Consider the following 23,176-nt stretch of genomic DNA (forward strand, 5'->3'; position numbering starts at 1 on the left):
TACTATTGCAGGAAAATGGGTAAAGGATACAGGAGATTTTTCTTCTGTCATATTTTTCACAACTTGTGAATTTATAATAATCATCACAAAAATGTAAAGTTTAATTTAAAAATAAAGGGAAAAGTTTAGAATCTACATATTTCATACTAAGGAAAGTTATTTGTCAAGTGTGAAAAAACAAGAACAGAGCTGTAAAAATATACTATTTAAAAATCACTTGAAGATATATTATTATCAAACAAAAAAAATGAAGCAAAATTAAGCTTTCAAAGATATTTAGGATTTTTTTTTAAGTGATGAGGTCTGAAACCAGTGAAGCAAAGACATAAGTCTAAAGAAATGCTGCACATCTGGCTCCAAGATTGATATGTAAATATAACAATTTACCTTTACAAGGAAGGAATATAAATGAAAATAACATTTTAATAAAAGTCATTTATATTTAAATACCAAACATTCTTGAATAAACAAAATACTAAAGAAGGGACACTTTAATGGCTTCTGTTCTACATTTAATTCTAAGAATAAGAGAAATATGTGTTCTACAATTGTGATGCTATAACAACTTTTGAAAATAAGACAAACTTTTTCTGTCATCACTTTCTCATTTCTCTGTTATTTACTACAGATTTTCTCAAAATGAGAGCAAGGTCAGATAAAAATCAAAACTAATAAAATTTTATATAAAGTTATGTATATCTGTGTTTATTTCATTAAGTACATAGTTATAATGAATGTTTGTAATATTTTACTTCCGAATCCACTTATTAATCACAAGTTTATCTAATTGGTTTAGCTCAAAGTTTCATCATCAATAAACAGTAATTATTCATGGTTTCGCTCTATGTGCCATTATTTAATTCCATTGTTTGTTCAGGCTTAGCATTAGGTACTGTATAAAAAGTGATGCATATTCTAGGTGGCATGGCCCCATAATGAACACATAAAAAACAGAGCCAGTAATTTCTTTATTTCGACGTTCATTTAAATTTGAGCGATTGAACATATTCTATAATCTTACGTAAAATTATTACGTGACTTTGGCACTTACTGTATCACAGGTTCATAATGAATATCACAATGAAAATGTTGAGATCTAGACATATAAATGCAATGCTCAAAGCAGAGCTATAGAAATTGTCTTTTTTTAGAAAGAGGAGGAAAGCGTAGGAAAAGGAAAGATGAAAACGCAAAAAACTTAATTCAAAAAACTGTGTTATATGTGGATACTAAGGCAAATGGTAAAATGTTGCTCTGAGTTAAAATCTAAAACCCACAATGCTATCACCAGCATTATCCATTTAATTTTCTCAACTGTTCATCAAGTTTTGGTTGAGATCCCTTGTTTATCCATAAACTTTCTTTGGATTCTTACCGTTCACAGTCAGTATAATCTTTCATTACAGCAATGTTTCCATTATTAATTCTAAAACCTGAAAGGAAGCCTATAAATTGACTTAAACAAAATTTTGATCTTATCTGTTTTCTACTATACATTCTTTATACTTTATTTTAAAAGCTTCTCTTAGAGATGTTATACTATATCCCACAGTGTTTCCTTAGCAACTTCTACAGTGCCCCTGAGCTACAGATCTTAATTCCACCACATGCTGTATTTTTTTTTTAAGTGTAACATGTCTAAAGCCTAAGCTTTAGTATATACAAAATTCAATACATTTTCCGGTTTCCTATGGGTACTTACAATAGCATCTGTTAGTAGCGTTTAGTAGAAGTATGACAAGCACCAAAAAGACAATAAATAACATGATTTCATAAGAATAACTAAATTTAACATCTAAATCCTCTTATAAAGATCCACTATGTTGGATCCACATTTAAATCTTGTTTCTGTGCTTGGTCCAAATGAAGAATTACTGTCATCTGAATAGTTTGAAATTCATCTCCCACAGTTAGCCCAAGGATATTACTTTCTGAGTCCTTTAATTCCAAACCACATGAACATTTCTGTATTTAAACTGAGTCCAAATGCTTTAGGCTTTAATGTGTACAATTATATAACAATAATTTTGCACTATTTTTGAATTCAATTTCTATTCATTGCATTTCAAAAGAAAATGGAAAAAATGCAAGAAATTTTCCATTATATTATTAATTTACAATTCTATTTGTATTAACATTTGTCACCCATTTTCTCCATAAAAACATAAGAACAGATGTTTTATCACATTAGGTACTCAATAGGAGTAGCCGAGATAACAATAATGTGTGTATATTGACTGCATCTATTTCTAACTGTATACCTATTTATTCGGTGTACACAAAATTACTCCCAATTCTTATAAGAGATGCAGGGTTATGGCATAGAAAGAGCACAGACTGAACAGGCTGAAAAAGGTTGGTTCAAATCCCAACGCCAGATTTAATCAAACCTTCCTCTTGGTAATTATTTACTCTCTCTTTGCCTACTGCTTGGGCTATGTAAATAAATAAAATACATCTACTTCAAAAGGCTATGGAAGGTTTTCTTTTGTTTTTGTTTTTGTTTTTTTTTTAATTTAAGTTTTTTTCTATAGGTTATATCCAAAGAGCAAGCATTGTCTAGAGTAATCCATTTTAGAAAAGTGGATCGGTTCAACTTGATGAAGTCTATACCCTATGCATAGCAATGTAAGCATTAGCAGCAATTATTGAGGCTATATTTCCAAATTGGGCCATGCTGTGAAAGCAGACATGGGAGGAGTGGAAAGCCTGGCTGCATTTTCATGGGTGGCTCCCATAGAGATCACGGTAACCCATCTCGATTTCAGAGAGACAGCAAAGCAAAGAATAAAAGACTTTTAAGAATTAAATAAGACTGATGTAGTAGAGTTATCGATAATACATAACAGTCATTAGAAATATATATGTTATCATTTATTTTACCCCTTTAATGTTCAAATAAGATCTTCTGAAAAATAATATTGTGAACGTGAACATCTTATAAGTATTTGTTATATATATATACTTAGATAGAAATAAATATTAAGTAGATAATCAGATTGCTAATCGTAGATGTGTACTCAGTGCAAAGCCCTGTGCAGGAAACTTTACATTAATCCTCAAACACCTTTATGAGATGGGCCCTATCTTCACTCTACTTTGCAATTGAGTAAACTGACATTTTTGTAGAAAAAATTACATAGCTAGGAAAAGTGGGGCCAGGACAAAACTGTCCAACTCCAGAGACCCCTTACTGACAAATGTCAGTAGTAAACCACAGTAGTACACAAAATACATGTTGAATTATCAGTTTAATAAGGACTAGATACACTCACACTTTAATATATAATTTTAAATTTATTTCAAAATCATCTGGCTTATTATCTAGCTATCTTAAGGTTTAAGTTATAATTTTAATAAAAACTGCAGACACTTGAATTCGAATCCCATTTTTCTCTCCAAGTTTTAATTAGAATTTTCAGACTTTTGTCAGAAACTATACTGATGTGATTATAAACTAAAAATATCAAAAAGAAGTTTCCACTTAAAAAAATAACTCTTAAAACTATCAAATGCCTTATATAAATCCCACCCACAAATATAAGCACTGTCTTTTTAAAAAGTTGTGTACAGGATTTTCAGAAAGATTAGATATCTATTGGGAAAGACAGGCTGCCTTAAAAGTCAACCCCAAACTATCTAACTCTGTAGGAGATAAATAAGAGATTTGCCGGGAGAAGGAAGAAAAATATTGCCATGAATCACCTCCCTCACAGCAGTTCTGAAGCTTTTAATTTTCAGCATTACTGGTCTCCAGGTATGTGCAGTTGATTAACAGTCAACAGAAATTGGACCAACTCCATACGGAGTCCTCAATGTTAGTGAACACTATTTTAAATGACTTTCTTCTTTCTCCGCATCATACAGACATCGCTAATATAATCCAGACAAACTAAGAAATAAATGTATGTCTGAAACCTTGTTTAATTACTCTTTTTCTTCTTCGTCTACTGTCATTTCCTAAATTTTATAAGTAAACTGATCAGATCTCCTTTGCGAAATAATGCAGCAATGATAATTTATGCAAACCAGAGCCAAGAGTGTTCTATATCTTTACATCCTCTCCTTGTTTATTTTCTATTCACCATTCTAGTTCATCTTATATCATTTATCCTGTCCTTTATCTCCTTGGAGTATTTGGCTTTTATAGCATTTAAAATACTGAATGCCAGATTTTAAGGATTCGTGCTTACGGAGTCTCCCGAGAAATTGTGGTGGTATTGTTTGTGTTTGTAGATAGCATAAAATATTGTTTATTTTCTCTCTCTTTTATCTTAATTCAACTATATGGATATTATGAAATGTGTAATATATATTTGTAGATAACTGTGTACATATGTTTAATTAATTCATCAGCAACCAAAAATAGTAGTAAAAAAATTACTTTCTGGAGTGTCATTCTTATATCTGCCCAGAAACTTAGATAAGAAATCTGTTGGATGTTCCAATACCAAATATGCTATTAAATTTACAATGTGAAAGAAGATGTTATTCAGAAGACAGTGTCAACATTAAATTAGGAAATAGCTGCTAAAGGTAAAGAGCCCCAAGTGTTACATAATAAGCATTGCTCAATATCAATTATTAACTCTAGGGGGGAAAAAATGTAAATAAAATTGGTACTCGTTCCTTGATTTCTGAATCTCATACTAAATGCAGGGATCAAATATTCTCAGCCCCTGCCTCCCATTGCAAACCTAGGCCCCTGATTCTGTGCCCTACTGTCCCTGTATTTCTGCTTTCTGATAGGTAAAGGTAGTTGCATCGGTAATTTCTGGAGTACCATCATTTGCTCTCATGGCTTCTCTGTAAGTTTAGCCAACTTTTGTGTCCTTGCCTTTTTTTATCTCCTATGGCTGGTCTTGGCCATTTCACAGAAGTCAGTGCTACCCCTGTTTTGCCTAACACCAAAAGTCTGTTTCTAACACCAAATTGCCAGAACCAAAAAGAAGATGGGAAGTTATGCAGAAGAGGTCCTCTCTGTATGTATCCCCTCTCTTTTGGTGCTTACCCTATTGCCATGATCCTGCTCAAGTCTCACTGTCACTTATCTTCCCAAAGTATTGCCTCACTTAGCTCTGAAGTAGGTATAGGTGACCAGAATCATGAGTCCTTTTAAAACCCATTACACAACTGGAGTTAATGTTCAAATGTTGTGTCCTGGCTTATGTAGCTGGAAGAAAAATTCCCTTCTTCCCAGAGCTTGAACAACTTTACATTTGTAATCCAACATATAAATTTTTAGGTTAAATGCATGTTAAAACCAGGCATTAGTGAGCAAAATGCTAAATTGTATATACATTGGCAATAAATGTTTTAAAAACCTTCTATTATTCATCACTAAGATTTTTGCTAAATGTCAATTATATGCTTTTACATGACTAAACATTCTTTCTAACATTAATTTCCCAAGGAAGTAATTTGGAGTTAATTGCATGGCAAATGAATTTTGGTGTTGCATACTTAAGAAACCTCAAATCATTTTCTTCCTGGGATCGATAGATATTTTATACATAATAGCTGCATTTTGTAATCTAATTAAAGGATTATTTGACACACTTATATCTTTGGCACATTGAGTCAAGACTTCTGACAAAGAGCACTGATGTTGAATGTTTATTTTTTTCATAAAATCCTTATTACACTGAGGACTTGTTTCATAATAAAGAACCTCACATATAACATTAGCAATCATTTGTACCAGGGAGAGTATTGAAAGATTTCTATATTGCTTAATACTATTCATGTGATAAAGACTATTTATATCTTATGGAAAACCAGGAGAATCAATAATTCCAGTTAAATCAAAAGATTGAAAACATTTTTGAGTGAAAAAAAAATTACCAAAATATTGCCTTATGACTGCAATTTTAGTCACTTTCAATTCTTTAAGTTAGTACTTGATTTTGTATAACCAAATTCTATATCCTATTTCTCATTTTAACATAATCCATTTAATGAACTTTAACTCTTACACTTGGAATAATAATTATATTATTCCCAAGCTAATCATAATGTTTTTATTTATGTTTTTATAGAATACAAATTTTTATAAGATACTTATCATTTGTGATGTAGAATTTATCAATCTAGCTCTGTCAACAACAAAATTAAGGTACAGATAGCTTGCCCTATAGCTATCCATCACACAGCTAATAAGTATTAGAGTAGGAACAGGAATAAACTTTTCTGTTTTCAATATGCTTGTTGTTGATATCACATATTCTCTTATTGTGTGTACTCAAGGGAAGCTTAGCAGCGAGATGAAGATGGAAGACCAGTAAGAAATGTGACACTTCTATGTCCTCCATTCCCTGCACATTCTTTGCAGATTATTTGGAAGGATTCTGAACTAACTATTAAGACCATTCATAGAGATGTCAGATGGGTGGACATGACTTTACAAAAACCAAGGTTTTTGACTTTAAGAATATTTTTTCACTTGCTATCCATGTAATCAAATCAATCATCAAATTTGTTTATAATCATTATTGAGAGCAATGAATGTAGTTATATTTACCATCCATTTACTCATTTATTCATTTGACAAATATTAATTGAAAACCTACTATATGCCAGGTTATTCCTCAAGAACTTGAAGTGCAGCAATGATAAAAACAGAACATCATAGTAACTTACTTTGAATTATCTCAATTTCTCAAGTGGCTATCATGATTCTGATGAGAAAACTAAGGCTTAAAAGTTGTTACCAAAAGCCTCATATAACTTCTAAGTATCAGAGACAATATAAATCTAGTTTTATTATTTCAATCATCCTCTCAAAAAATTTTAACACCCACCATTCTCTTTTCCAGCAAGTAAAGTCTAGACTGCTTAGTTAAGCAGGTTCTGTGCATTTAGTTACAACATACCAGTCTAAATATTTATTTCACTATTTCTCCTTGCAAGCCATGCTTCTACCCCCTCCCCTGTCATTCAACCACATCATGCCCATCTTGCTTCTTATTTATGTTAGGTATTTCTCCAGTCTGTAGTGCCTCCCTGCCCCCCGGTTTTAGGTATCTTTGTCTTACTTCAAATTTCAGCTAAAGTCTCAGTTCATTTGCTTTGCTTTTTTCCATCCTTCTTAGTATACAGAAGTCTCCCTTTACTAAAATCTTAACACATTTTGCCATTCCATATATTTTATTCTGGAAGCGAAGTTACTCAACTGCTTTCTGTGTCTATTTCTTGTGTTAGTAATCTGAGTGTAACTTTAGGAAATTGAAAACCATGTCTTAATATTTCTTTTCAACTTCTCCCCAATACTATGTACATACTTTATAAATACTATTAATTTAATTTATTGATATAGAAACTGTATTTAATATATTATTAACTAATGTATTTCTCATTAAACTTAGGAATTAAAGACTCACTGTAATTCGGACAGGAGAATATCTGTATACACGATGATATCTTGCTAGTACTGTATTTGAAAAATATGATATCAGCAATTATTTTCATCTAACTGCTTTTATTCTATTAGCTTACCAAATATTTCCATTAACTTACCACATTTTAAAATTTCTTTTTGTATCACTTCAGTTTAATAATTCAATAAATGACAAAAAAGACAAACAATGAAAACAGCATCAAACAGCTTTGTTTGGCTCCCTCTGCATAAAATCTTCAGTTTTTCTATAGTTTTACCTAGAAACCCAGTTGTAGAAGCAAACTGAATCCATTTCAGCTAATAATTTCTTTTGACTTTTAACTTCATGGCTTATCTCAATGGAAAGAGATTTTATAGTAGTTACTTTGCTTCTCAGACTTTCAGTGAGTCTCCCATTTTCTTCACAGGCACTATACCCACTATTAGCATAGCCATAGTTGCCAGGAAGAACTGCTTCACCAGGCCTAAATGCTCAGCCAACCAGAGAAGGGATGGAAAAGCTTTAATATTTTAATTTGCATTACCTTTCATTTTGATCCTTCCTTCTACATTTATATAATTTCCAGTCTAGCATAGTCTCTCATTGTTTTGTTTCTGAATTACTTTACAGCTCTCTGTGAAACAATGGCTTACTTTATCAACTAAAGAAAGAATAAATAAAAGCAAAACAAAAGCTTTCCAAAGTTCAAGCAATTAAGAGATATGAAAGTATAGTACTTCAAAAGCTTACAGTCTATTTATTAAAACCAGGCAAATAAATAGGTAATTATAATACAGATATGATAAAGTATATATAGAAAAAGCACCAAAGCAAAACTGGGCAGTGGGAAAAGGTGAACAAGGAGAAATAAAATAAAGGAAAATGTAAGAAATAGCTTCCTGGAGAAAGAGGTGCTCAGGCTGAGTCTAAAAAGATTACTAAGCTAATACTAGGAGGATACGAAAGGGTAACAGAGGCATTCTGGGCAGAAATAATAATGCAAGTATCTTTCCAATGTATTTATATTTCTTTCTATAGAATATCAAAGATTACACTGGTCATTCCTGAGCCATTCAGGGTCCTGGCAGAACACAGCATACTCAAAATGGGTAATTGACTATTATTAAGTTATGGGCAGGGTTAAGGGAAACCAAGAAAGAATAGTGCATACCAGGACTGGCAATAGTGGGAGCTTGGGTATAAAAGAACAATGGAAGGAAATATTACCTGAACCTGGAGAAAATCAGTTCTAAAAGGCTCTGAAAGGAGCCATGGCCTTTGGCAGAAAGATGCTGCCAACCCTTTGCACTGAACAGAGAAAGAGCCAGGGTAATAAAAATCTTGGCCTTAATTTTTTTCTAACCTTTGATCTCCTAATAATGTTTATCATGGCTGTAGCCAAATGAAAGCCAGAAAGCAAACACTGCTGGCATCCATATATTTACTTTGTGGAGCACCAAACAGAGAGGTAGAATGGAGATTAGATCTAGAGTGGCAAAGAGAAAATACCCAGCATGGTTTTTTAATTTCCCACATCACACGCAAAAAAATAAGGTTATATCATTTAAAATATTTTACAAAGCACTTAAGGATGGCAGCAAACAAAAATACCCTTCAAGTTTCTCACAACTGGTTTCTGGAAACATCTCTCCTAGAGCTGAAGAATGTCGGCCATCCTCAACGGCTACCTATACACCTGTCTCCCTGCCTCAAGCAGGGTTCTCCTCCTTCCTTGCTCCCAGCATGTTTTCCTGTGATTGAGGTACACTGTCTTTCTCCGGCACCCAGAGCAGGTTCAAGAACATCCAGACTCACGTCCAGACCTAAAAAAGGAAAACCAATGGCCCTAAAGCTTATTTAACCATCATAGGACTTGTCTCTTCCACCTTGACTGAAATTGGAATGTAGAATACTTTGGTATATACTTTACTCTCTACCTGTGTCTCTAATTTATGACCCTTAGAGAATAATAATACACAATTGAAATAGCCTTATATCTGTATGAAGGGTGATTTGATCACATTTCACCCCTCTGAATTAGCAAAAGAACACAGATCTCTCCTCTTTCATATTTCTCAATATTTGGGTTATTCGACTTTAATAATTATGGATGTTCTCATCAACACTATAATGCTGCTAGAGCCTTACAAAGTTAGAGAGTTGTGGGTGTCTCCCTTAAAATAAGATCAAGAAATAACTCATATCCTTCCTGCAATTTGTTAAGTCTCACTTCAAGGCTCTTCCAAGCTGCATCATAAAAAAAAAAAAAAGAAAGAAAGAAATGTATCTCCAAAAAACAAGCAACAATTTGCAATCATACTATAATTAAAATCTATTTTGAAAAAGATACTTTTCTCAAGAGGAAACATAATATAAAGATGCAATCCTGCTTACAACACAAAAATATTATACATTGTTACTCAGGGGATTTAACTACTTAGAGTCACAACTTCTCACACAATTTCTGCTTGTGATAGGGGTCTCCAAGACCACCCTCAACATTGATGACATGCTAAGATTCATAGAACTCGGAAGAGTTGTTTTACTTGGGGTTACAGTTTATTATACAAAAATATGCAGATTAAAATCAACAATGAAAAATATACATAGGGTGGAGTCCAGGAGAAGCCAGACACCAGCTTCCAGCTGTCCTCTCTCAGTGAAGTCACGCAGAGAGAAATTAATTCTCCCAGTATGATGTATGACAAGACATTTAAAGTCTTACCAATCAAACTCATCAAGCATCCAGGGTTTTATCAGGGCTCAGTTACAGACCCATAGAGAGCCTACATGGCTAATCTTAGCTAAGTCTCCAGCATCCCTAGAGGTCAAACTGATACAGCGCAGCCTTGGACCCCAGGCAAGGAAAACAGGCATTCACCATAAATCACATTGTTAGCATAAACAATCTGGCCTGTGGTGCCAGGTATACAACAACTCTTTTATCAGGCTGGTTATTCCAAGGGCTCTGTGGCTAGCCCAGGAGCCAATCAAGGACCAGTCTGAAGACCTACAGAATATACAGAGTTTGGACAAGCTAAACCTCCTGAGGTAACCTTTAAAACTCTCAAGGCCGAAATACTTCGTACTTTCTTTTTCTCCAGTAGTTATTAAAAAGAAGAAAACCTCAATGAACTTATGGCTAAAAATAAATATCCGGATCTAAGAAAATGGCAAAAGAAAGTGAATTAATTTTCTTTTCTCATGTTACTCTACAGATTCCTGCCATGTCAGCTTTTAGGAGCTGAACTCTATCAAGTCTCAATTTAGGTTCATCAAGCCAAGTACACTCTCTTACAGAAATAAAATAATAATATCACACCAAACTAACAGTGGGAAATCTGTGGAGTTCAAAAGAGGAAGCAATTGATACAATAAAAATAAAATTCAATACTATTAATATTAAAAACAGATCATCTCACATTAGTAATAAGCTGATGTGAAGGATCTCCTGTTTTATAAGTATTCTTTTTGATAAATGTGATTTTCCTCACATTTATTATATTTGACATGCTTACTGATTTCCATTGAAACATATTTCTAAAGTATTCATTTTCCAGACAAATTATGTTGGATGAAATAGTTTTCTGAAAAAGATATACTGTTTTTTAAGCTAGTCTTTTGAGTTGTGTTCTACTGCCCCTAATGGGTCTGAAAGGAAAATGGTAAGAAACAATATAATAAAAATAAATAAAAGAACCTTTAAAGAATGCTCATTCTTACATCTTTTGTTTGGTGGCATTGTAATAGAACATGCTGGTATTTGTGTAATTTAAAGAACAAAAGTAAAGGCCACCTGCAAGCACTTGGGTTTAAATGACTTGTGTATAACAAGTGCTTTAACTATCAGGTTTTTCTACCCACTGCTAGAACCAGAAATTAGCCAACAAAAATATAAATTCAATTGCATTAGTCTGAAGCAATTAAACTTTTCCGATCATTTTAGCTGTGATAGAAAAGGAGCATATGCTGTGGCAGGATTAGATCAGTGAGAGACAAGATGGTGCAGCATGAGGTAAAATACTGATTTAAATTTTGCCTCAAGGTCTAGAGGGACTTGCTTTCATTTACTAGAAATAAGCAAAACACAAAAAGGTTTAGTGTCGCATATAAACAGTTATCAATCAAGATCTCTACCTAATGCCAATAGACCTTAGGGGAAAGTTAAATGACTTGTATGCAACACAATGCTTACTGAATATCGTAAGAAAACCACAGCATGATGGCAAAAATCATATTTCATTTTTATTGAACCATTTATTGTAAATGATAATAGCAAAGATTAAATGGGAAAAATGTCTGTTGTTTGAATTAAGGTATTTATCTTCTTTTAAGAATGTGTTAAGACATATACAATTATTCTGACATGCTGAGTTCAAAAAAAAAAAAAAATAGCCAATGTTTTGTGTTGGATTTCTTGACCTAACTTATGAAGAAATTAATTTGACAATTTATTTTTAATGATGAATTGTTATCCTGTGTGTCTTTGTGCTTGAGTGATCAAAACATCTCTACAGATTGAACACAGCATGATTTTCTTTTCAGAGCTTCCTACATAATAACTATTTGAAAAAGGTTTTTAAACTCTCGGTGCTTTAGCCAAACAATATTTAGTAAATCATTCGACTAGTATTTTCATCCAAGCATTATATCTGCCTCCTCTGTAAAATAAATTTATTCTCCAGGTCACTAATAATTTCATATCACAGCACTGACTCAAATGAAACTAACCATCTGAAGTGTTTCCTTCCTTCTCTGAGCTTCTGTTTGACTATTTTTGTCAAGCATTCTCCTCTTACCTCACAGGTCCTTTTCTCCTTATCCTCCTCCTCTGTCTCTTGCCATCCATAAAATAGTGTTCTCCCCTCATTCTAGTCCTCACTTCTCTAATTTTTTTCTTGAAATTATATCTCTTAGTGATATTCTAACTTTCATTGGGAATCACCCCCAACTTTTGATGTCTCTATCCCATTCCCATCCTTCATGTTCCAATGTTCTTTCTTCCAATGCCTGATAGATATTTGTCAATAGGTGATCCCCTGGAAGCACAAATTAACTATATCACAGAATGTATTATCCTTCCACAGTCCAGTTCCCTCTCCCTGCATTCCTTCATTTAACAAATAATCTTTGAATACTTACTATGTGCTGGCTTTCTTCTAGATCCAGAATCAATGAACTATTCCTATAAAATCTAGATAGTAAATGTTTTAGGCGTTGCCAGCCATATGCCTCTGTTACAGCTATTCAAGTCTATTACTGTAGCACAACAGCTATGATACGAGTACGGTTAGATCATAATAAACCTACTTTGGAATGCTGAAATTTAAATTTTATATAATTTTAATATGTCATTAATTATTACTCTTCTTTTTACTTTTTTGTCAACCATTCTTAAGTTATATGCCATAGAAAAACCAGTGGCAGCCTGGATTTAACCCATGGGCCACAGTTTGTATACCCCAGTGATAGACACTGGAGATTCATCAATGAATAGGAAAGATAAATTTCTCGCCCTCAGTGATCTAAAATTGTAAAAGAACCTCCCTTACATCTGCTAATAGTGACCTTTTCCTCCATTTACATAGCAACCTTTGTCAAATTTATTCTTTATTACCTACTATAACACACTCAATCATTAAGCACTTTGATTCCTCTTTATCTCAGGTATTCACACTATCAAACAAAATAAATTGATAGTGGGAAAAAATCTCCTAAATATTAATCTCAGTTTTATATCTCTCCAAATGCTCTCAATATCCATTTATAAATGTTTATATTTGTAGTTTAAAATATTTTATATTTCAAAATTTTATTTTATTTTTTTCACTTTGCATTTTCCTTATAGTCAATACTTTTTTAATGTTTTTTTATAAAAAAACACTTTTATTAAAGTATAATCTAAATATAATAAATTACACATATTTAAAGTACCCAATATGATAATTTTTGAATTACATATTACTTTTTTATTACACCTTTATTGGGAAATAATTCACATACCATAGATGTCATCCTTTTAAATTAAATAATTCAGTGGTTTTTAGGATATTCAGAATTGTGTAATCATTATCACTAATTGCACAATTATGTCGCCACAGAAAGAAACCTGATACCCTTAAGCAGTCACTTCTCATTCTTTGTTCCTGCCAGCCCTGAGGAAACATTAATTTACTTTCTGCCTTTATGAATTTACCTATTCTAGACATTTCATATAAATGGAGTCATACAATATGTGGCCTTTTGTATCTCACTTCTGAACTTAGGATAATATTTTCAAGGTTCATCTGCATTGTGGTAGATATCGGTACTTCATTCCTTTTTTATGCTGAATATTTCATTATGTGAATATACCACATTCTGTTTTGTTATTCAACAGTGATGGATATCTGGGTATTTTCCACGTTCTGGCTATTCTGAGTAATGCTACTATGAACATTTATGTACAATATTTTGTACCTGCGGACACATTTTTTTACTTCTCTTGAATCTACTCTTAGGAGGGGAATTGCTGGGTCATGTGGTAACTCAATATTTATCATTTACGGAAATGCAGCTACACCACTTTACATTCTCAGCAGCAATGTATGATGGTCCTAATTTTTCCACATCATATGTATAACTTGTTTTCTCTGGTAGGGTGCTGGTTTCCAATCTTTTTTACCTTATTCACAGGCTATTGAAACAGCCTTATTTTTTACTATCCTGTCTCTAGTCTTTCATCTATTTCAATTCACACCACAGTTCCATTAACATCAGTTTCATATTCTTAACAAATAATATATCACTGCCTTCTTCCACCAAACTCTCCACAGTTATCTACAACCTAAAGTATAAACTGCTAATAGTGTATTCTACAAAAATCCTAAAGATTCATAGGCCAGTGCAATTGGATATCTGTTCCCCATTAGCTTATATCATTCCACAAGAGTAACTCTCCAATTCAGCCAAAACTGTTTATGCATGGTCTTTCATGTTTCATCTTCTATGGGCAAGGCTGGCTTCATCAGCCTGAAACCTATGCAGTCACACAGGGACCCACATGTTGAACACTCTAAAACACACTTAGTTTTAGGCTCTCCTGTCACTCTCTTGAAATTTTAATGTTTTAACAAGAGGTTCCACATTCTCATTTCGCAGTAGATCCTGCCAATTTTGTAACCGGTCTGGTTGGTGGAAGTTGAGTTTTAGTGCCTAAGCCCATTCAATTTAGCGCACACCTTTTGCATCTCGACTGGTTTTAAGATTGCAAAGCATTTGCCTTCTGTGTTTCACATATCTATGTATCTATGTCTCTTTTATGATATTAATGCTCACCAAGTTTTCATTCTGCTTTCAGTTTTCATCTTTAGAAGACTCACCTTTCAGAAGAGTCATAATACCAGTCATTATTTTATTTTTAGTTCATAGCCTAAGCTGACATATAGCCTAAAATAATTAATAACTTTATTTCTGACTTGAAGATATAGACACTTTAGACATTGCCTTAAAAAAAAAAGTACTCTAGCTTAGAACAAAAGCTTTCATAGTAGAGGTTTTGACCAAATATATACCTGTGGCCAAAATAAAAGGGAGTGGGAGTATTTATTCTCTAAATGGGAAAAAAATTTTTTGCCTATAAGTTTCTTTTCTATCCAAAAAGCAGATAACCCATTTCAGCTATAGCAAACACATGATTTTGGCCAAGGTATAGAGACATATTTCATTTTCAGAGAAGTTGCATGCTCCAAACAAATGTATGTAAATTAAAGTTTATAAATTAGATACATTCTTTCATTGATTTAAATTATAGTCTCAGAGTTAGGAGACAGAACTCCACAAGAAATCATTTAAGAGAAAGCTTTAAACATGCATTTTAAGGTCTAATCTTCTATTTGGCTGCTGCCACCAACGGTGGAATAAGCCCATTTTTAAAACTAGTGAAATTGTTTGCATTTGGTGAGATTTTAGATATATTAAAATCGAATTGAACTTTCTTGATTTAAAAAAAAACTAAACAAACCCAATAAAAAACTTGAAGAATTGCCAGGAGTTAGCAGCCTTATTTTTCAATTCTATAATTAGCTTAAGGTTGCTTTTTTTTTTTTTAAGACTTTACTTTTTAGATAATTTTTAGATTCACAACAAACTTGAAAGGATAGTACAGAGAATTCCCATATAGTCCCTGCCCCTACATGGATAGTCTCTCCCATTATGAACATTGCTCATCAGAATGGTACATTTTTTACCAACGAGAAGCCTACATTAAGACATTGTAATCATCCAAAGTCCATAGTGTACCTTAGGGTTCACTCTTAATGTTCTACATTCTAAAGGTTTGGACAAATGTATAATGACTTATATCCATCATTATAATATTAGAGTGTTTTTACTTCCCTAAAAATTGTCTGCGTTCTGCCTGTTCATCTTTTCACTCTCCTGTTCCTACCCACCACTCATCTTTTTATTGTCTCCATAGTTTTATCTTTTCTAGAATGTCATAGTTGAACTCATACAGTGTATATCTTTTTCAGATTGGCTCTTTTCAATTAGTAATATGCATTTAAGGTTTCTCCATGTTTTTTCATGGCTTAACAGCTCATTTCCTTTTGGCTCTGAATAGTATTCCATTGGTTGGGTGTACCATCATTTATTTATTCTTTTACCAACAAAAGGACATCTTGTTTGGACATCTTGGTTGCTTTCAAGATTTGGTAATTATAAATTATGATGCTGCTATAGACATTCATGTGTATGTTTTTGTGTGGACTTATGTTTTCAGTTCTTTCAGGTAAATACAAAGGAAAACAATCACAGGATCATATGGTATACGAGCGGTTTTGTAATAAATGACTATACTGTCTTTTAACATGGATGTACCATTTTGCATTCCTACCAGAAATGAACCAAAGTTCCTGTTGCTACACATCTTCATCAGCATTTGATGTTGTCAGATTTTAGCCATTCTAATAAGTGTTTAGTGGTCTTTCATTGTTCTTTTAATTTGAATTTATATATAAGGTAGAAAATATTTTCATATGCTTATTTGCCCTCTACGTATCTTCTTTGGTGAAGTAGCATAAAGTTTTGCTTTACAATTTTCTTTAAAATGTGTCCCTTCATTCTTCCTAACAGTCACTGGCTATATTTAACCAAAGTTTAATACCAGCATTCTCTGTTTATATGACAGTAAATTTTGGTAAATCTCTCTAGATATGGAACAAGTGAAAAATTTATCATTAAACATACATTATTATTTGTCATCAAGACTTAAGACAAAATGCAATTCCTGTTTATAGGCCTTCACATTGGATCTTTGCATGGTTGTAAAGTATCATGTTCTAATCTATTTGCTAAGTGAACTCTGGTTTCTTTTAAAGCACAGTAGATCTGTGATTGACCACATCAATCATTCGACTGAAAACATAAAATGATTTTCTCTTTTTGACCAAGCTGACCTCATCAGTCAGAACAATTAAATTTAACTTCTGGGAGTCTTTTGTACCAATACAAAAAAGGAATAGGTCCTCAAAATTCACTTTATAGCTGTTTAAGTGTTTAAATTCTGAGTCGTTTAAATTTGAAAATCAACTGGATAGTTTATCTTCACTATTTCACAAGAGAATGGCTACCAATTAATTACTCACCAGCAACTACCTCAAATGAGGAGATCCATAGAGAATGCACACAGTTGTATTATTAACGCAAATGTAAAGATGATATAATTTGGTGGCTTTCAATCTGGCTGCATACTTATTAGAACCCCTTGCATATGTAGCAAAGGTGAGGTGGGGAACAAGAATAAAAAAATGTAAATGTCTGAGACCTACCCTCAGAATTTCCAATTTACTTGGTCCTGGTGAAGCTGGGAATGGATTTTTTAATTATCCCAGGTATTTCTAATGTGCATCTATGGTGGATAGAAATTTTCTTTTTAATTTATCTATCTCTGGTGTTGATACAGGTTTAGACTTTATGAGTCATGGATTAGTTATCACCACGCCTATTGGTTTGCATGAGAAAGTCTCAATCTCCTTTTTTCCTGTAAAACTAGTTGTTCTGTGTCATGCTAAATGCAGGCACTTTTCTAAAAGTGCCCTGGATTGCGGTGGTGAAGTTTCTGTTTGCTATATTTCACTTGGTGTTTCGTCTATTGGTAGGATAATTACAGCTGAGTCCCAGCAGCATATGGCGGTGGGCTGGGGAGAAGAAATCCAAATGAGGACGAAAGCACAAACACAAAAATAAACATAAGTCAAGTTTGTGCTGCTGGGTAGTTTTCTTTCATCTTTCTGTGAGGTTAATTAACAGCACAATATGTCTTTGCCACTCTGATGCATCCAAAGCATCCCAGAAGGCTCCTCCTCCACAATCTAAATTATAATGATGCCTGATGATAAGCAGAATTTTCAGTTTAACTAGAGTTAAGTGAATCAATCTTGCCAATACAAAAGTATACCTTAACCATTATTTTTCTATCAACTGAACCCCCATACAAGGTCTCACTGACTCCAAGAGCTGGTGCTGGTCAGCTCCCAACATGCCCGGTACACTCTGTGGGAGGCTTCACCCCACATCATATCTAAACTCATCAAAGGCCCTCATGAATCACATTAAATTTGCTTTAAAAGTTTTTGCAAGGAATACTATCAATTTTCTTTTAAAATTATTTGCCTACGAGCCCATCACTTAATTAAAATTGACTATTATTTCTAATTGTTGCCAACTGAGAAAAATTTAGCATACACATTGTTTTCAAATTATGAAGATGACATAATATTATGCTTTGTGGACATTTAACTAAACATTATTTTACTTGTTTAGATTCTCTTTATGCTTTGCACCCTATGTTTTCTTTCCATTCCAAGGTATTTTCAGAGGTCTCTGAAATTTGGGGGATTTGTAAAGTATCTGATAGGTAAAAAGGTCTTTGGTCCCCCAACTCTAAGATTCCAGTGAGAGACAGAATATACGAAGGGACAGTGGCCAGACTAAATGACAATAGGACTCGTGAGTCACAACTTCTATGGCAACCAGCTCAGAATAGTCAGGACTTGGTCAGCGGCTGCCAACTTCTCTGTTCTCTCTCCTCTCCAGTCAGAGTGTGTTCAAAGCCTTACCTTTTTCTACGGTAAAGATTTCCCACTTTCCTACTTGCTTTTGAGTTTCTGCCAAGCCTAGGTAATAGTGGCCCTTGTTATAGCAAGCTCTGCACAAATAGCTTCCACATGTTCTCATGGCTTCCATTTACTTACAGCCAGCAAGAAAGTAGTGAAAAGGGGCTGGTGGTTGAATCTACCTACATCTGACTTCTAATGATGTCTCCCATTTCTGCTAGCATTTATGTTTCAAAATAAGTCTAGAGGATTTTACAACTAATGAAGGAGAATGAAATCAATTATTTATATTTTGTAGACTAAAGAATTTGTCAATTCTGTGTCATTTACTATTGTTTTAATTTCTTCACAGCATAATACAGGAAGTCAGCAATTTGAAAATAATGCTTTTTATTATTTTTGCAAAAACAATAAAAGAAAAATAGATCTCAACTTCAAGTTTCCAAAATCATCCAATTAAAAATCAAGCTTATGTTTAATTATCCAGATTTACCCCATTATGTAAGTGGTTTCCTAGATTTAGGACAATTTTGGTTCACTATAGCATCCTTTATGGTTCTCATTTCATGACTGGTATACTATAGAAAGAAACGAACAGGAAAAAAATGAGTAGATGTGCATGTGTATTTGTGTGTATGTATGTTTTTTAAATGGCTTTATTCCTATTGTTTTTACACAACTTGGAAAATATTTTAAAGTCTATTTATTGTAAATAAATGAAAGTAACATGTAAAAATGCCTTATTTCTTTATTATAAAATATTCATTTAAACATTAAATCATTGATAAAACATTACTAGATAATAAAGTTAAGAATAATACTGAAATAAGTACATTCTATGAAATTCAATATTCATTATTTTACTATGTAACTTTCAGGCAAAGTTTCTCTCAGTTTTGTTCAGACATTTTACCACTTATGGTGTGGTAATCAGCTTCCAAGATGGCCCTTCAAGATCCCAACCTTCTGTATTTGCATCCTCTTGCAGTCCTCTCATAAACTGTTACCAGGATTGGTTTGTATGACCAGTAGAATATGGCAGAAGTGATGATGAGTTATAAACTCGTGTGATTAAGTGGTGAAAGTCACTGTGGCTTTCGTTTTGGTCATTCTTTCTCTTTTTCTCTCTCTTTATCTCTATCTCCACGTATTTCTTTCTCTCACATCACTTGCTCTAGGAAAAGCCACTGCCACATCATGAGCAGTACTAAGAAGAGGCCCATTTAGTAAGGAATCGAGGCCATGTGAGTGAGTGATCTCAGAGGCAGATACCTCCAGCTCCAGCCAAGATGACTATAATGCTGGTTGACATTTGACTACAACCTCATGAGAGACTCTGAGCTAGAATCACAGCTAAACCATTTCCAGAATCTTGATCCTCAGAAACTATGTAAGATAACAATGTTTGTGGACTTATGCTGCTGTTTTGTACTAGCTTGTTATGTGACGATAGATAACTAATATGCATTTAATGCACACTATCTTAAAATATAATAATTAAACTGTTGTGACTTGTTTGTAGAAATTTACTTGTCTACAAAAGAATATGTATTTCTGTCCAAGTACAGTATCATTTTAGACAACTACCAAATGAATGAATACATGTAAAATATTAGAAAAATGACTGACACACAGCAAATTCTATGTAAATAGCAAATATAACAATGATGATATTTAATATCAGAAGAAAAAGTATATCACCTAATGAAAATCTTTTCAGAGGTGTAAAGTTGAAATTCTCACAAACTGACAAGTAACTTTCATATGTTACTTTGTAGCTAGATGTTAATATCCACCTTTTCCTATTAAAAGAGAGATTTGAAATCAGAAAAATACTAACTGGAGCCTGATGCCATCTATCCTAGGTGACTAGACAAAACCACTCACTGTCACTCTTGTGACTTAAGCTAGGTTTCAAAAGGAATTAACAGCTCAGCCCAAAGATGCCAGGCTGTTGATTCACAAGCTGTAGGGTCAACTTCATGTTAACAGGCAGGATATACTTTCCTTATGTAAGGCTAGACCTTGTTTTCAGATATTATAGCTTTCTTAGTGACTAAGGAAAAAGTGAAACCTAATTTATCTTCCTCCTCAGCCCAGAAGCTATGCCTCATTATCATTTAATGGAAGACCAAAGAATTTCCCTACCCTTAAAACTAAAATCTTTCAATGAAGTAATTTTGTTGTTGTTGTTATTATTCTGTTGGTGATGGTAGTAGCTTTTCTTTAAATATATTTTTTTAATGTTTCAGAAAAACTAGAATTTCAAACTCAAGAGCTTCTAAAATGGTCATTTCAGAAACAGGAGTTAAGAAAAGGGACCATTTCAAGCAGCAACAGCTTCAAATGATTAGCCTTTTGAGACAGCAGGTGTTAGATTCAGTAGGGTCCTAATGCCAGGAACACATTTACATTCAAATTAAGCTAACATAATTAGATGTTATTTCTTCAAAGTAGGAACCCCTTTGTGTAAGAAAATAATTGCAACTTCCACTTATGCAAAATCTGAATTAAAATTTTACACTTAAAACACCTATCTTGGCCATACTAATAAGGATCCCGAAAACTGGCTCAACGTTTTTCCCTTTTGAGTACTAATATGTATTTATCCTTCCGTTAACTTTCCCATCATTTGCTTTGAATTATAATGTGAAAAATAAAAAGTGTATGCCCACATTCAGAACAGTGACTAAAAATCTAATTTTCATTATAATTATCAAAGTTATTTGAATTTTTTTTAGAGAGGAGACATAAACTTTTATAATCAAAGTAAAACCTCTTCTCGCAATCCACCTTTTGGCCAGCAACTACTATCAATATGTCCACTGAAACACATACATTTTTTTTAATATAAGATCTAATTGTAATTTATCTGACCTGATCCCTCTGCAATATAGATGCTGTGATCACTCCTTAGAAAACCTTTTCTCTCAGTTTCATTGTCTGTGCTCTCTGCTATTTCTCCCCTTATATTTTTATCTATTACAATCCAGTCCTTTTAGCTGGCTTCTCTTTTCTTTATCACCCACAAATTGAGTTGTTCCCAGAGTTCTGTCCCCAGCTGATGTCTCTTTCCAATCTTCACTGTATAATCTCACTCAACAAATTTGACTATGATTTTTGCTGGTCACTTCCACCTTCCAATCTTCTAGGACACTCTAATTAGCTCACGTGCTCCACCTTCCTTTTCTTGACCAGCAGGTTTCTGAAGGTCTATCTCCTGCACATTTATAACTTGACATCCAACAAGAATTTAAATTCAGCATATTAAACACTGATCTCATTTTCATATTCTACCTATATCATCTTATCATCCTGGGAGCCTGTTTCAATAAATTATGCTGCCTCTCAACTAGTTACTAAATATTCAAGTCTTCAATGTCTCCTTTTCCCCTGCACTCTCCATATACAAGTTCATTCTAGCATTCTACTTGCTGGCGTATTTTCAAGTTTTTTTTTTCCCCCCACTACAACTTTCTTTGGATTTTTATTATTTCTTACCAAGATTCCTGTATAAACTTCCTAACGAGAGTATCCACATCCAGCTAGGTGTCGTGGTAGGCAAAATAATAACCCTTCAAAGATGTCTAGGACCTAATCTCTATAATCTGTAGATAGATACCTTACGGCGCAATAGGACTTTGCAAATGTGACTAAGGTCAATTACATTTGGGATTAGAGATTATTCTGAATTTTCTGAGTAGGTCCAATGTAACCACATGAGTTCTTAAAAACAGAATATTTCCTGGCTGCAGTAAGAGAAAGATGTGATGATAGAAGGGTCAGAGAGATGCAATCCTACTGTAGTGGAAGATGGAAAAAAGGGCCAGAAAGCAAGGAATGCAGCTTATCTCTAGAAGCTAGAAAAATCAAGGAAATGAATTCTTCTGTAAAGCCCCCAGAAGGAAATACAACCGGCTAACATCTTGAGTTTAGCCCAGTGAGATCTGTGTTCATCTTCTGATCTACAGAAGTATAAGATTTGTACTGTTTTTTCATTTATCTAAAAAGACATTTGCACACTGATGTTCATGGTGGCCAGGAGATGGAAGTAACCAAAGATCCTATAATAGATGATTCTATAAAGAATATATAGTACATATATACAATGGAATATAATTCAGCTATAAGAAGAGATGAAATACTGCCATTTGAGACAACATGGATGGACCTTGAAATAATCATGCTAAGAGAAATAAGCCAGACAAAAAAAGTTGAAAATCACATGATATCACTTGTATGCAGGATATAAATCTAAAAGCAGTAAATGAACATGACAAACAGAAACTCATGGACATGGACAATGGACTAGTGGTTTCCAGAGGAAAGTGGTGGAAGAGAAAGGTAGGTGGGGTAAAAGCGGTCAAATATATGGTGACAGGAAGAAATCTAACTATGAGAGCTGAACGATAATGCAATATATATATGACTTACAGTTGAATAGTACACTGAAATTTATTGGATTTTGTTATTCAATAAATAATAAAAATAATTATAATACATACACACACACACACACACACACAAATTTGTGTTGTTTTAATCCAGTAAGCTTGTGGTAAATTATTAAGGCAATATAGAAAATAAATACATATTCTTATGAATAATTTTTTATCTATCAAGTGATCTTTCTAAAATGAGTATTTATTTTCTATGCTTTGTAACAAATTATTACAAACTTAGCTGCTAAAAACAACATATATT

The 23,176-nt window shown here is 33.3% G+C and overlaps 1 long non-coding RNA gene across 1 annotated transcript in view; it reads left to right on the forward strand.

Annotated features, from left to right (window-relative positions):
• The first annotated feature begins 3,635 nt into the window (after positions 1–3,635).
• Positions 3,636–23,176, forward strand: part of LOC107503240 — an 88,048-nt gene continuing 68,507 nt past the window's right edge. Inside the window, exon 1 of the long non-coding RNA XR_001595172.2 lies at positions 3,636–3,757. This is a non-coding gene — a long non-coding RNA (uncharacterized LOC107503240). The remainder of the gene's footprint in view (positions 3,758–23,176) is intronic.

The sequence above is a fragment of the Rousettus aegyptiacus genome, unplaced genomic scaffold (genome assembly GCF_014176215.1).
Source record: "Rousettus aegyptiacus isolate mRouAeg1 unplaced genomic scaffold, mRouAeg1.p scaffold_m13_p_12, whole genome shotgun sequence".
Classification (NCBI taxonomy): domain Eukaryota; kingdom Metazoa; phylum Chordata; class Mammalia; order Chiroptera; family Pteropodidae; genus Rousettus; species Rousettus aegyptiacus.